This window comes from Manis javanica, chromosome 3, assembly GCF_040802235.1.
Source record: "Manis javanica isolate MJ-LG chromosome 3, MJ_LKY, whole genome shotgun sequence".
Lineage (NCBI taxonomy): Eukaryota > Metazoa > Chordata > Mammalia > Pholidota > Manidae > Manis > Manis javanica.
This window is the reverse complement of record NC_133158.1, coordinates 139,151,902-139,167,254: the sequence shown is the minus strand read 5'-3', so window position 1 is coordinate 139,167,254 and position 15,353 is coordinate 139,151,902.

Genomic DNA, 15,353 nt, shown 5'->3' with positions numbered 1-15,353 from the left:
TGAGAAAAAAAAAGAAAGAATCTATTGGGTAAACATGGCTGAGTATAGGAATTTATGTTGAATCAAGAGGTCCCTGTCTTTCCCAGTATTTAGTATTTATTCTGATTTTCCTCATTTTGGCTTTGTTTGCTGGCAGGCTTTCTGGGGTCTCCTAGACCTTCAGGCTTTCATTGTAGTAATTTAGTAATTCCAGGGGAAAGAACCTCTATTTTTCTATAGCTCAAACAAAAGTCCCAGGAATTATAATTACTGGTCATAATAGGTTGATATGTCCATTTATGAATAAATTACTGATATCCAATCAATGATTCCCTCTCTTCAGCCAGTGGTAGGACTCATTTCATTGGTCCAACATAAACTCCTAATAGATTAATTAGTGATTTATTGTTGCACCAGAAAAACAGCTTAACTACATACCAGCTCTTGATGCATACTGAAATTAAGTCACTTTTCATGGTGAAGTTCAATGACTTTGAAAACAAAGCCAAATTGGGCCTTAGGTTCCTGAGTTTCCAGCTGGAATATTTCAGTTGTATTTCACTGTCAGTTTGTATTATGAAGGGCAAATAAGGTCATGAACTTAATTGTTCTTTGAAAAAGTAATAATGTGCTGAATGAACTGCAATTATACATGATCCCTAGGCAATAATCTTGAAAGTTCCAGATGTACTGACTTAACCTGGAGTAAGACTATGAGAAGTTCTTTTAAGGTAAAGACTGAGAAGTGTTTGTTTCTGCTTTAGCAGGGTTCCAGGGCTCTCCTGAAAGGCCCTTCATCAGTGGTCTTTACTTAGTCCACTCACTCAGCTCTTCCTAGGCTGTGAGTAAAATAGCACCTCACTAGGAACAACACCCTGGCTTGGTGGCCCTCTCTCCAACACTCTGACCTACTTATCCCTTAGGGAAAATTGTTCCTTTTTTTTTTTTATTAAGGTTTCATTGATATACACTCTTATGAAGGTTTCACAAGACAAACAATGTGGTTATTACATTCACCCTTATTATCGAGTCCACCCCGTACCCCATTGTAGCCACTGTCCATCAGTGTAGTAAGGTGCCACAGAGTCCCTGTTTGTCTTCTCTGAGTTACACTGTCTTCTCCCCCAGAAGAATTAAATCTCTTCTATCTTCTAGAAATATATGTTCCTGTTCTTATCTGGCAAGAGACACTTATGTCCTATTAAATCTATATTTAGGAACATCAATGAACTTAAAACTATTTTTTTCTTTGAGGAAAAGGAAAGCTTTAATGTTCAACATTTCTGTAAAGTGAGGAGAAATTTTGTGTTCCATCCTTTTAACATAGCCAAGCAAAGAAAAAATACAGTTACATTTTCACTTTAATGAAATGGAAACATTCAGGAAGAATTATATGTTACAATTTTAGAAAAATGTAAGTAATTTTTCTATTATAAATTAAGAGGTTTTTAAGAAATGTGATGGAAGTTTAACCTTTTTAAGAACTATATCACAAAATATTTATATAATCAAAATATATAACTTACAAAAATCTAAAAGGAGCACTTACTTGAAAAGTTGATCTTACTATACCATTAAAAGGCAAGATTGCTAATGCTAGTAGACAGTTGGGAATTGTAAAAAATAACAAAACTGAAATTCTTGAACTAAGAAAATATTATAAAAGAAATTAACTCATAGATAGCCTTAAAGATTAGACATAACTAAGGAAAAAACTACTAAGCTCAAAAAATAGATTATAAGGAAATATCTGTAATAGATCACAAAGAAACAAATGTTATAAAATACAGAAGAAGAGAGAGTTAAATATAAGAAGATATAGTAAGAATTCTAAAAGAAGAGAAAGAGAATGTGCCAAAACAATATTTGAAGTTATTTAGTTGAGAACTATAAAAAATAAATCATACCCAGACAAAAATAATTGCCTGGAAATTTCAAGTAGGACAAATAAAAATAAATTTCTACCTATGCATATTATAGTAAACTCCTAAGAAAATACTAGCAAATGAAATTCAGATGAATATAAAAATTATTATATATATGTATGCACATATATGCATATTTATATAAAATAAGTAATTGAATTTATTACAGAAACAGTTGGGTTTTAATATTTAAATACCAACTTTCATCATATCAATAAAATATAGGGAGAAAATTGTCACTAAAAATGTAGAAGTGGCTATGGAATTGGAAAATGGAGAGGCTGGAAGAGTTCTGATGTGTGTAACTCCAGAAAGGAAATATATTCCCATGTCAAGAAAAATAACCTTTGAAGCCAAAATCAGTCAAAGGGAGAAATAAAATGGGAGAAACCTTTTTATTGCTTATAGTCATCCACTTCTACTCACCCATGTCTCTTACACCCTGGCTACAAAATAGGGACCCCACCAAACCTCTCTGGTCCAGATATATACCCTCTCTCCTATCCCCCACTTATAATCACCTATTGATATAGAGATGCACTAAAACCAGGCAAGAGATTCTTGAAATATTGCAATTTTACCTGCAATGTGCATGTTAGAAAAGCTTAAGTTGCCCTGAAGAGAATGTTTATAGGAATATAGACATTAAAAAGTGACTCTAGTGAGGTCTCTTGGAAGACCTGGAAATGAGGAACATGTTATTAGTCGCTAGAAAGGTGATTGTTATTGTAAAGTGCAAAGAACTTAGATGAATTGTGTTCTAGCACTTTGTGGAAGATAGAAATTTAAAGTAATTGTAACGGGGGGAAAATACTAGGGCAAAATACCTTTGAAACAGAAATTAGTCAAAGGGAGAACTAAAGTGGGAGAAACCCATTTATAACAAGCAGTCATCCACTTCTGCTATCTCCTGTGTCTCTTGTGACCCAGCTGTAGAAAAAAGGGGCCCCACCCAGCCTCTCTGGCCCAGGTATGCCCTGGCTTGCCCTTTGATCAATAATTGCCTATTGATTTGGAGATGGACTACTACTCTTGGAAATACATATTGATATGGAGATGCACTAAGGCCAGGCAAGAGATTCTGGAAATATTGTAGTTTTACCCACAGTCATGAACTTGGATTTTTAACTAAGAAATTTCAAAACAAAGTGTTGGCCTAGTTTCTCCTTACTGCATAAAGTAAAATGCAAGAAGAAAGAGATAAATGAGGGAAGCAGAATTTGAAGATTTGGGAAATCCTCAGACTATCCATATTGCAAAAAGAGAAGGTGTGTTCTGGAAGCAATACCAAAGATGTGGCTGTAAAATTATTTGCTGAAGAGTTCATGGGTGGGGCAGAAGGGCAGTTAGAGAGATTCCAAATAGGGAGAAGGATTTGACATGCCACTGATGACTTGAAGATGCAAGGTCTTGCCAAGTTGCCTCTAGGATCTGAGAGTGACCTCTGGCCAATATTCAACAAGAATATGGGGACCCCTTCCCACAGCCATAAGGAAGTGGATTCTGCCAAGAATAAACTTGAAAGAAGATTCTTCCCAAGAATATCCAGGTAAAAGCCCAGTCAAGCTGACAGTTTGATTCCAGCTTTGTGGGACCCTCAGCAGCAAATCCAGTCAAGTTGGACACCTGACCTACAGAACTATGAAGCAGCTAAGCAGAAAAAGTTAAGTGATGCCTGCTAGAGAGCTTGTTCTAGGGTCTCTTTTGCTGCCTCTGAAGAAGGAAGCTGCTTGAAACCTAGCTGCAAAAAACTAAATGCTGTTAACAACTGCAAGAGTAAGAAAGCATATCCTCCCCTAGTTGAGCCTTCAGATGAGAACCGAGCTCTGGCTAACACCTTGATTGCAGTTCTGTGAAGCTCTAATTCAGAGAACCCAGGTAAACCATGCCCAGACTTCTGGATCCAAGAAATAAATGTATGGTTTTTTTGAGTGGCTGAAAAGAGAGGAAGAGAGATCATGGATTAGATTCATGGATTTAATGAGCCATCTCAGCAGCATCCAGAAATAGAGATGGGATGATACCAACAGAGACACTGCCCACTTAGATTAAAGGTGACAGAGACAAGACAGAATGAAAGAACGCTGTTGGATTTCTGGAACTCTGCAGGACAGAACAATAGGGCTATTTGGCAGCAAATATACATTATCCTTCAAAAAAAGAGAAGAAAGACCCTGAAGGTAATTCAGAGATCTACAGGATTACCACTCCCAACACAGGCCCAGAATGTGTAAGTCCAGGGGGCAAGGCTGTTTCCTCCTTGGTTTCAGCAAACCAGGCTCAGGGTAAGGCCATCACTTTTTCATGTGGGGACAGGGCCATTGCTCAGGACTAAGAGGGCAAGACTATAACCCTGGTGGGCCCAGAGGCAGAACATCAAGCCAAAGAGAGTTACTGTTAAATCCTAAAGTGTAATGAAATTTGCCTTGCCAGTGAGACAGGGAAAAGACAGGGGGCAGCTGCTGTCTAGTTAGAGCAGGATAAGGGCCTCTGGAAAGGATGAAAACAGCATAATTGCGGTTGGAAAAATGTAACAGTGTACCAGGAAGTTCTCACCAAAACTCCTTGTTAAGCTAATGTTTCACTAACAGTTAAAGCCATACCGACACTTTGAGATAAACATGCCAACTTAAGAAATATGAGTGACCTTCAGTGAGACTGGTTGAAACAAATAGACAGCATTCAGGCAGGAACTAATTAAAAATAGACACCTCAGTTAAATCTGGGATATAAAACCCCTACAGAAAGCCCAAACATGGCACTCTTGTCCCCTCCCAATGCATACTGGGAGTTCTGTACTTTTGCTTTTTCTAAATAAAGCCTTTTCTCCTGCTTGCCACCTTGAGCATTTGCAAAGTTCATTCTTCAACTCCATGAACAAGAACCCAGTATCACCATATTTTAGACTTCCTTATGATGCCAGGGTTCTTGTTCACGAAGCCGAAGGATGAGCTTCACAAACAGTCAAGGTAGGAGAGCAAGGCACAGGCTTTTATTTCGAGATAAAGTGAAAGAACAGAGCTCCCGGCTTATGCCAGGAGGGGACAAGAGAGTCCGCGGTGGTGTGTTGTCTAGGGGATTTATAGGCAGTTGAGAGACCAAGAGTTAGGGAGGTGGATTCACCAGACGGTCTCTAAGTGTTTATTTTCAAAGAAATACTAAGTTTCTTATTGGTTTTTCAGACTATTTTGCGGAGTTAACATAAGAAATTTACTGTTTTGATCCTTTCTCAGAATAGCAGTTTCTTGGTTTGGGAGCATATCAGTCAAGGCTGCTTGTTTTGCTTTCAAGGTGAGCTGAGTTACTGACTTGATTAGGGCTGGAGGAGGAAAAGCAGCATCTGGGTAAAGTTAAAGATAAACTGGGCCTTTGAGCAGGCTAAAGTAAATTTTACAATAGCCTCATTTAGTTGGCACAAACAAGACATGGGCTATGCGGAGGTACTTTCTTATCTGGGGGATGTTCAAACATTCCAGGCCAGGTTGCTCCTGGCTTTTTAGTTTTAACTAATCTTCACTGAAGAATGCTTATATTCTTAGTTTGATATTTTATTTTAGAGAATTAATGTGACTCTGTCTTTGTTTAATTGTTTAATATGGAGTTTTGGTAGGGGTCTTTTTCTGGAGGCCCTTACCCTACTCTGACTACACCCATGGTCCCCATCTCACTTAGACCCGTTTACCCCTTCCCTCTTTCTTATTTCTCCCTTTTGGAATGGAAATGTCTATCCTACATCTGTCCCACCATTATATTTTGCAAGCATAAACTTGTCTGGTTTCACAGATCCATGACTGCAGATGAATTGTGCATCAAGATGAATCATACCTTAACTCTCACTTCTAGTTGATTTAAATGATGTTTAGGTGAAACTTTTGACCTAGACTTGATGCTAGAATGGGTTAAGACTTTGGGGTATGATGGGAAGGGTGTGAATGTATTTTACATATGGGAAGGCCATGAATTTTGGGAATATAATGGGTGGAATATTATGGACTGAATTGTGTGCCCCAAAGTTCATATATTGAAACCCTAAGCCCCCATGTGACTGTACTTGGAGATAAGCTCTTTAAAGAGGTAATTAATATAAATGTCATTATAATAGTCAGGACTTAGTCCAATATGACTGGTGTGCTTGGAATAAGGAGAAGAGATGCCAGGGATACACATGCACAGAGGAAAGTCCACTCGAGCATACAGAGGAGTTGGCCAACTGCAAAACAAGGAGAGAAGCCTTAGGAGAAACCAAACCTATCAACACCTGGTCTTTGACTTACAGCCTCTAAACTTGGAGAAAATAAATTGTTCGAGCCATCCAGACTGTGATATTTGGTTATGGCAGCCAAACTAATAAATCAGCCAAAAAAATTAAAACATGGCATTAAAAAAAGAAGAAAAACCTTTATAATAGCATTAAAAATACTTGGAAATAAATCTAATATCTGATGTGAAAGACTGTGATCTTAGACTCTTTTTGTCCACAAACAGACCCAAATGGAAAAATATAAACATATATATGAAATCCTATACAAACAAACAAAAAAACCCTATTAAACTGTATTGCCTTTCAGAGAAGACAGTAAAGATTCCATAGCATCTTACTCCACTGAGGGACTGTGACTGCAGTGGGGGTTGATGAGGACTTGATAATATAGGTGAATGTTGAAACCACAATGTTGTTCATGTGAAATCCCCACAAGACTGTGTATCAATTATACTTTAATTTAAAAAAACCTTGATAAGAACAACAGTAAAAAAAAAACCCTCAGCTTTATATTTCTGGTTTCCCTTATACTTCCGGTTAATAATAAACAATAGTCCATTGGTAGAATGGCTTCTGTACCAACTGGCATTAAAATCTGACTTTGTATAATAACTGTTTCTGTCTAAATACCATTTTTCTCTCTTCATTTTTCAGGGGCATGATTCCCCAGCCACACTTTAAATAATCAAACAAATTTCTTGTTTATCCCTTGTTTCTTTGGAAGTTGTTTCTGTATAGAAGCCTTCCTCTGCTGGACCTTTAGTGATGGTGCTCATTTAAATAAATGATAAGCTGTCATCTCACAGCTCTGACCCTGACCCTCTTCTGTAAGTCTGTTCCCTGTGGGACATTCTTCATTTACCTGTCTCAAAACTATACTCCCCTTTGAAATTCTAACTAATATATCTAGCTCCATACTTAACATCTTTGCTTAGATATCTATTAGACATTTCAAAATTAACACTGCCAAACAGAACTATTAAAATCCCCCACCACTATTCCCTCAGCCTTGCACATGTCCATAAGTGGCATTACCACACAACTTCCTCAGGCCCAAAACCTAGGATGTATGGTGTGTCTGTGGATGTGATTCTCATCTAGCATTTTCTGTTTTAGACACTGCTGTTAGTATATATATGAACCCATTTAATCTTCCTAATAATCTTATGAAGATAATATTTTACAAATGAGGAAATTGAAGGACAGGGGAATTAAATGATTTGTCCAAGCAGTTACACAGCTGATACAAAATCAGTATTCACACAATCTCCAGAATCCATGCTTATAATCACTCCATCATCTATTAGAAAGTCTTATCATCTCCACATTCAGATAATCTAAAATCCAAACATTCCTTACCACCTACTTTGCAATGTCCCATATTCCCATAATAGCTTCCTTCCTAATTTTCCTGGCTCTACTCTCACCCAGTAAAGTCCATTTTTCACACAGCAGCCATGTGAGCTTTCTAATGAACCCATCTGGTACTTAAAACTCTTACTGACTTCCTAGTACAACTGACACAAAATCCAAACATATTACAATAAACCGTATGGCTATAATGTGGTCCCTACCTACCTTGTTTGCATCTCCTTTGAATCTCTTCACTGTGCTCTGACAGGCTTCTTTTTATTCTCTTTAAAACCTTCCTGTCAGGACTTTTTCACTTCCTGTTTCTTTTGTTAATAGAAAGCTTCCCTCCTGGACAATCATAAAATTTCTCATTTAGGTCTCAACTCAAACACCACCCTTTTTCTGACTACCCTGGCTGAAATAACTCCCAGTCTCATTACAGCATGTATGAATACTGGAACTTACTTACATTTAAGTGTATTTTTATTATCTTTCTCCTCTCACTAGAACTTAAAATTTCTTAAGGATAACAGCTGTTCGTTTTTTTCCACTATTATATTTTGAGTCCTTAAAACTGTATGTTGACTGATTTATAGCTGATTACTTCCTGAAGGGCTAATATTTGTTTCATTTAACCCCCTCAGAGTTCAGTATTTATGTGTTTGATTTTTTGTGGCAGCTTATCAATAAATTGGCTTTTACCCCCTCAAAAATAAAATTGTATTGTCTTTGTAGAAAAGAACGTGGTACATGGAAGTTAGGGGTACAGAGGAGAATTTCCCTACATATGTCACTTTTTCACATGTATCAAAATTTTTTACGTGAATGTTACTTTTTCAGAAAGTAAGCTTTAGTGATTTGCTTTTTTTAAATAAAACAAATAAAATTGACTTATAAGAATTCTTTAATAATGTAACATTTGTCAGTCTTTCTGCAACAATGATTCAGTGAAACAAAAATGGAAGAAACCACCACCAAAGTATGTTGTTGCTTTCAAAAATTATCTTCAAAGTTGCTCTCAACATTTTCATATTGTCAGTTCCACTTAAAATATTCACTTTTTTTCATTAATGAATGAATCACAGTTCCTTAATTTATATCCACACTCCTCTATCACATATGGATTTATGTTAGAGTGAGGACCATTTGAGTTTTTTGAACTTACAAATTCTTCATTCTCAGAAGAGAATGGAACAGGCATAATTTGTTTTATTGCACTTTCATTTTATTGTGCTTTTCAGGTATTAAATTTTTTACAACTTGAAGGTTTGTGGCAACCATGCATTGAGCAAGTCTAGCAGCACTATTTTCCAACAGCATTTGCTCACTTCATGTGCCTATGTCCCATTTTGGTAATTCTGGCAATATTTCAAACTTTTTCATTTTTATTATATTTATTATGGTGATTATGATTTGGTAAAGTCTCAAATGATGCTTAGCATGTTTTAACAATAAATTATTTCTTAATTAACATGTGTACATTGTTTTATATATATATAATGCTATTGTACACTTAATGGACTATAATATAATGTAAACATAACTTTTATATTCACTGGGAAACCAAAAAAATCATTAGACTCACTTTATTGCAATATTTGCTGTACTGCAGTGATCTGGACCCAAACCTGCAATATCTCTGAGGTATGCCTGTTTTGTGTTACTAATGTGATACAGGACAAAACTTTTCTCCAAGTTTCTATATTCTTTTGTAAAATATTTACATGCAATTTACATTATAAATAATATCTTCCACATAACTTTCTCCTGAAATCTATAATAACATGTATGTTCAGGCATGTACTTTGGTCTGAAAGCAGAATCAATAAGGTATTATAGGAAAGAAGGCAGAAAGAAATTCACCAAGTTAACTTCAGCATAAGATAAATAATTATTTAATAATGAAATGTTGGTTTTAAAACTTGCTTAATGACAATACTAGTGGTACCAGTTTTGGCCTTTTCAATAATTGGAAGTTGTTTCAGTGTGTGCTTGATACCATATTTTATGTTACAGATACAAAGTGGATACTACATTATTCTTCCTAGAAAGAAGTTTATAAATTAGTGGGAACAATAGAAAATACAAACCATAATTACAAGTTAATGTTGTAAGTGTTCAATAAATGTATGTATTGATGTTCTAATTGTGAAAAGCTGAGGATAGGAGGTTTAGTTATTTGTATTATTTTGAAACAACAGCGACAGTATCTAAGGACAAACAATACTTCATATTATATTTGAAGGTTGAATAAAATCTTTGTACTCTCACCCAAAAGATTCTATTTTCTTGATGATTTTCTTATTGCTGTGAAAATTTGTTTCATATTACATGTTAATTTCTAATCATATCTTATACTGTGATAAACCTCAGCATTTCTCTCATGCAGTTCTCTCCTCTGATATTAATTTTATTCCTAGTGTTTTCTGATGTCTATAAATAATCCTATACTTTCTTTCCCTTAATTTAAAATGTTACTCTTTTATAGACATATCTCCTGTTCAAAATGTTTCTCTCCAACAGCTCTTAAGTTGGCAAATACAGGCCATTGATTATAACATCTGCTTATCTCATATGAACATTGTAAAGATATTTACTAAGCCACATTGATTTTTTTTTCTCTTTTAAGGAAAAATTTTTGAGCACATACAAAAAGTAATGGGAATAGTATAGTGAACTATTACCATCCCCAAACGACCAACATTTGGCTGATTCTGCTCCATACATTCCCCAATCACACTCAGTCCATTTCCTATCCTTCCATGTTGCTCATAATTAATCCAAAAGTTATGTAATTTAATCCAACAATATTTTAGTATGTACTTAAATATATATAAAAGATCAATTTTCTTTCATTAAAATATCACACCTAAATATTGAGTATTTTAATAAAATGTTATGTTTTTAATTTAAAATACTTCAATGTTCAAATTTCCATTTGTCTCATAATTTTTAGTTTAAATAAGTTGACATATTCCTACATTTAAAATTAAAAATATTTTTCTGTATATCTTTTTTATTCCTTGAAATTAAAATGAGAACCTTAGTTTCTTCTATTACAATTTTCCACATTTGAGATTTTTTCCCACACTTGAAACTATACTATATATATATATAGTGTAGTTCAACATGTTACTCAGCCATCTTTACTATCAATCAGCAGTTATAACTAAACTGCATGTTAATAAATGTTAACATGTATAAATGGCTGTACTTGGCATGAATAAATGCTGAAGTACATAAATTAAAAGTGTTATCCATAAGATATTTTTTCAGTTGCTAAACAGATCCTAAGTAGATCCTACATCTTTTTATAAAAAAGGGTATTTATTCCACTTGGCTTGTGTTTCTTTTCTGGATTCAGAACCTTTTGTAAAGACAACATTCTGGCAGACTGCTCCCCAGTGAACAAAACATACTGCACTTATTTTTTAATAACACTGAAATAGAAAATTCAAATTTTGAATTGAAATAATGGCACTGAAAGATTCACATTTTTCATTTATAATTTTTAGAGTCAAGTACACATTTTAGAATTCAGCTATTTGTTAAAGTTTGTTTATATGCTCACAAGCCAGTTAGTCATTATTTTATTGAGGTATAATAACCTTCTATGTGTGTTTCAGATACTTTTTTGCACATTATTGTAAACATTGCATTTTTTTACTATTTAATATACTGTGAACATATTGATTATATAATTATTGAAGAAAAGGTGGGCATACTACAAAATAAGTAAAAGAATTCCTTGTATTTGTACATTGGGTGAGCAGTTTTTAGTTTTTAGTTTTCCTATCAGCTTTCCCAATAGAAATAGACCCACTAGACTGAGTTGCTTCTTATGTATTCACTACTTCTACTTAGCAGCGTAGAATATTTTAGTTTACTTTCATTTAATGAAATAATTAGTTTAGTTAGCTTTCAACCTCTCATCTTCCATTGATTTCTGTTTATCCCATTTATTCCTGTTTCTTTTTCTCTTTCTTTCCTGCATTCTTTTGTATAGAGTTTTGGTGTCTGTGTGTGGTGTGTGTGCCTGACTTTAACTCTTTTATTGGTTTTTAGCTATAATTTTTTTTTATTTTCTGGTTGGATTAAAATATTCATTCTTAATTTATCACAGTTAATATGTCATTACATCATATATTAATATAAGAAAATATAACTTGCTTTTCCTGACTTTTTCGATGCAGGAATACAATTTATTTCTATGTATTTATAAACTCCACAATACAATTTTATTATTGCTTTGTGCTTTAGTTTTTACTACCTAAGTTAAGAAATCAGGTGAAGAAATCTTAAATTATTTCAAATATTCACCATTTATAACATCTTACTTTTTCTATATTTTAAGTTTGCATTTATATAACCTCCTTTAGCATAAAGAACACTTTTTAACATTTCTTGTGTTTAAAGTCTGCTAATGACTAATTCAGTTTTTATCTGTAACATTTTTGAAATATATTTCCATTGGACATAGAATTCTACACCAAGAGATTTGTTTTCCTTTTAATATCTTAAAGATGTAGTTCCACTTTTTAAACTTCATTATTTCTTATGAAAGACCTGAGGTTTTCTTATTATTGTCCCTTGTAATGTGTATTTTGTTCCTTATCATTTTTAAAATGCCTCATTTATTATCTTAGGCTGAAGAAATTGACTATGACATGCCTAGGTATGAGGTTCTTTGATCCTGAAAATTGATATTTTCCATCAGACTTAGGAAATGTTTAAATATGATATCTTTTTATTCCCTGATCTCTCTTTTCCTCTAGGAAGCTAATGCACAAATTTTAGATAGGTTAATACTATACCACAGATCACTGAGGCTGTTGATTATCCTTCCTGTTTTCTTTCTCTTTTGCTTCAGTTTGGTTAATTCCCAGTGCCATCAATGAACACTTATGTTGTTTGCACATCTTGGCTATTGTAACTAATGCTGCAGTGCATATGGGAGTGCAGATATCTCTTTGAAGTATAGATTTAATTTTCTTTGCATATGTGCTCAGAAGGAGGATTGCTGGGTCATCTGGTAGTTCTATTTGTAGTTTTTTGAGCAACTGCTCTACTGCTTTCCGTAATGGCTGGACCAATTTGCAATCCCTCTAACAGTGCACAGTGGTTCTCTTTCCTCTACACCCTTTCCTACACTTGGTGTATCTGCTCAACAGCCATCCTGACAGGTGTGGTTTTGATTTGCATTCCCTGATAGTGATGTTGATTAGTGACGCTGTTGTCTCCAGTAGTGGGCTTCTGTACCCAGCAAGCTTGTCATTTTCTGAATGCCTCTCTTGCCAATTTGGGGGCTAACAGTTTCTTTTGTTACCTCAGTTCTCTGATGGATCGAAGAAGAGCTGCTGTTTTTCAGCTTCTTCAGCTTTTTACTTGTTGTGAGGAAAGGAATGATGGCTTCCAAGTTCTTAACATGTCCAAGCTCACTTTGGAAGTCTTCACCTCTGGTTTTTAATTTTTGTAATTTATTGAGTATACAATTCTGTATTGGGAGTCATATTCCTTCAGTCCTCTAAAGATATTGTATATTATTGTCTAGCTTTAAACATTTTTATTGAAAATAAAGTGCCACTCTTTCTCTGAAGGTAATGTATTTTCTTCAGTCTGCTTTTAAGATTTTGCCTCTGGCAAATCTACCAACCTCAGTCTGACTGCATATTCTGAAACAACCCTGTGACCTAGCTCCAGGACTCCTAAACTACTGTCTGGGAGGCAATCCAGCCTGCCTCCAAGTAGGCATGTCTGTCCATACCCCTGAGACAGTTTCATTGGAATACTTAACTCTAACTGAGGAATTGCAGGAGGCTTAGTGTGAGAATTAGTTTCAGAATTAAAAACTCTAGAGGTACCAGAGTTTAATATGTTTTACTTCTAGAAGCTCTACCAAGTTCTCACTTTGAAGAATGCAGGGAACTTCCTTCATGCATCTAACAGGAGAAGGTAGGAAACCATTTTAAAGTATGTGCAATGTATTCTTTCCTTCATTATTTTTTTGTAACAAGACCAGGCTTCAATGGGAGCTACTTTACTGACGTATTGTAGGGCATGAGGAAGGCCCCTTCTATATTTCCCATCTTACCTACAGCAGATAAGAAGGCTGAAAAGTCTGTTCAGGAGTACAGACACTAAAAGGCTGAGGTCTAATAAAAAATTTAGAGTAGTATTGCTTCCCCTGTCACCTATCTGTAAATCAATAGGGCATCTATACAATAAAAGATGATTTCAATTAAAAGAACTGCAGGTTTTGTACCTTACTTAAGAAGTTACTAGGGAAACCCAAACACAATAGGGGAGACAAAAACAAATACACTAGAGAAAATTTTAGTCTCTGACAGTTATGGCTATAGCAAACAGTAAACACAACCTAACTTCTGGCATATAAACATAAAACATTATGAGAATACTAAAATGAGGAGAAGAAAAGTCATGATGCTTGAAATTTTCCAAAATTACTAACAGACACTAAACCACCGATCCAGGAAGTTCAGAGTAACCATGAATAAATACCAAAAAAATCTACCCTTAGACATGTCATATTTAAATTGCAGGGAACCAGTGACAAAAAGAAAACCTTGGTAGAAGGGAGGAATTGGGAATACTGCGTTACAAGGAACTTGACTTCCATGAAAGAGTATAGTGTTATATAAAGTGGACTTAGTCATAAATGTACACTACAAACCATAGGGAAATCACTAAAATTTTTTGAAATAAGTGTGCTTGATTATTTTTAGAAAACTAAAGATTCCCATTATACATAAGTTACATCTTTTGTATATTTGTCCCACAGTTCTTAGATATTCTATCCCATCTTTTTCATCTATTTTTCTCTCTGAGTTTCAGTTTGAAAAGATTCTACCAACATCTTCAAGATTACTACTTTTCTCCTTATCGAGTCAGAGCAAGCATCAAAATCCCATATATGGCAAAGATTTTGAATTGTCAGATCTGGAATTTAAAATAATTGTGATTAATATGCTGAGGTATCTGATGGAAAAGGTGGAATATTGAAAAAATATACTAAGTGATTGATATTTAGTGAAATAAATAATTTTTACTGCTTGATCTAAGACATTCTTAAGTGAAACTGGGTTTTATTTATTTATATTTTACTTCAGGTTTGTTGCTGTGAAGGATTCACTGGTTGCTAACAGAGTTAGGGTGCATTACTTTGACTGATGTTTAAGTGCCTGGAGCTTTGGGTGCCTTTACTTTTGAACAGTCAGTGCCATCACAATGGAAAAGGCAAATAATGTCTTAGTATTATTAGGAAAATTGTCTTAGCCTCGTGGATGCCCCTTAAACAGTGTTGCAGACAGCTAGGTTTTCTATATTTGAGAAATGTTATTTCTTATTAAAAGGAAATCAAGACTTGAAGATTAATGCTGCTATTTTAATGTTGCATAGAGCACATTTTATTAAAGCAGTCAATGACAAAGCTCAGAGCATCGGGCTTAGACAATAAATTTGGACTTTCACAAGACAAATGTAACAGATCAAATTGGTTCAACTTTATTTTTTATGTTTTGGAGCTGTCATACAATTAGATCCAATTAAGGGTTCTTCTAAGCATGGAATTCTTGCTTGAAAAATTGAGGAATGTTAAACAAGTGTCTTAATACTGTAATGGTTTGAATGTGTACCTTATCTTCATCATACCATTCAAGAAGGAACAATCTACAAAACTTTAGACCAATCTTCTTATCTTAATATACAATGATTTTTATTTTAGTGAAGATTTTTACAACTTGCTATAAAGTTAAATTTGTAGATGTAATTTCTAAAGCCATAATCATATTTTCATTGGTTTTGATCTTTATTCTGAT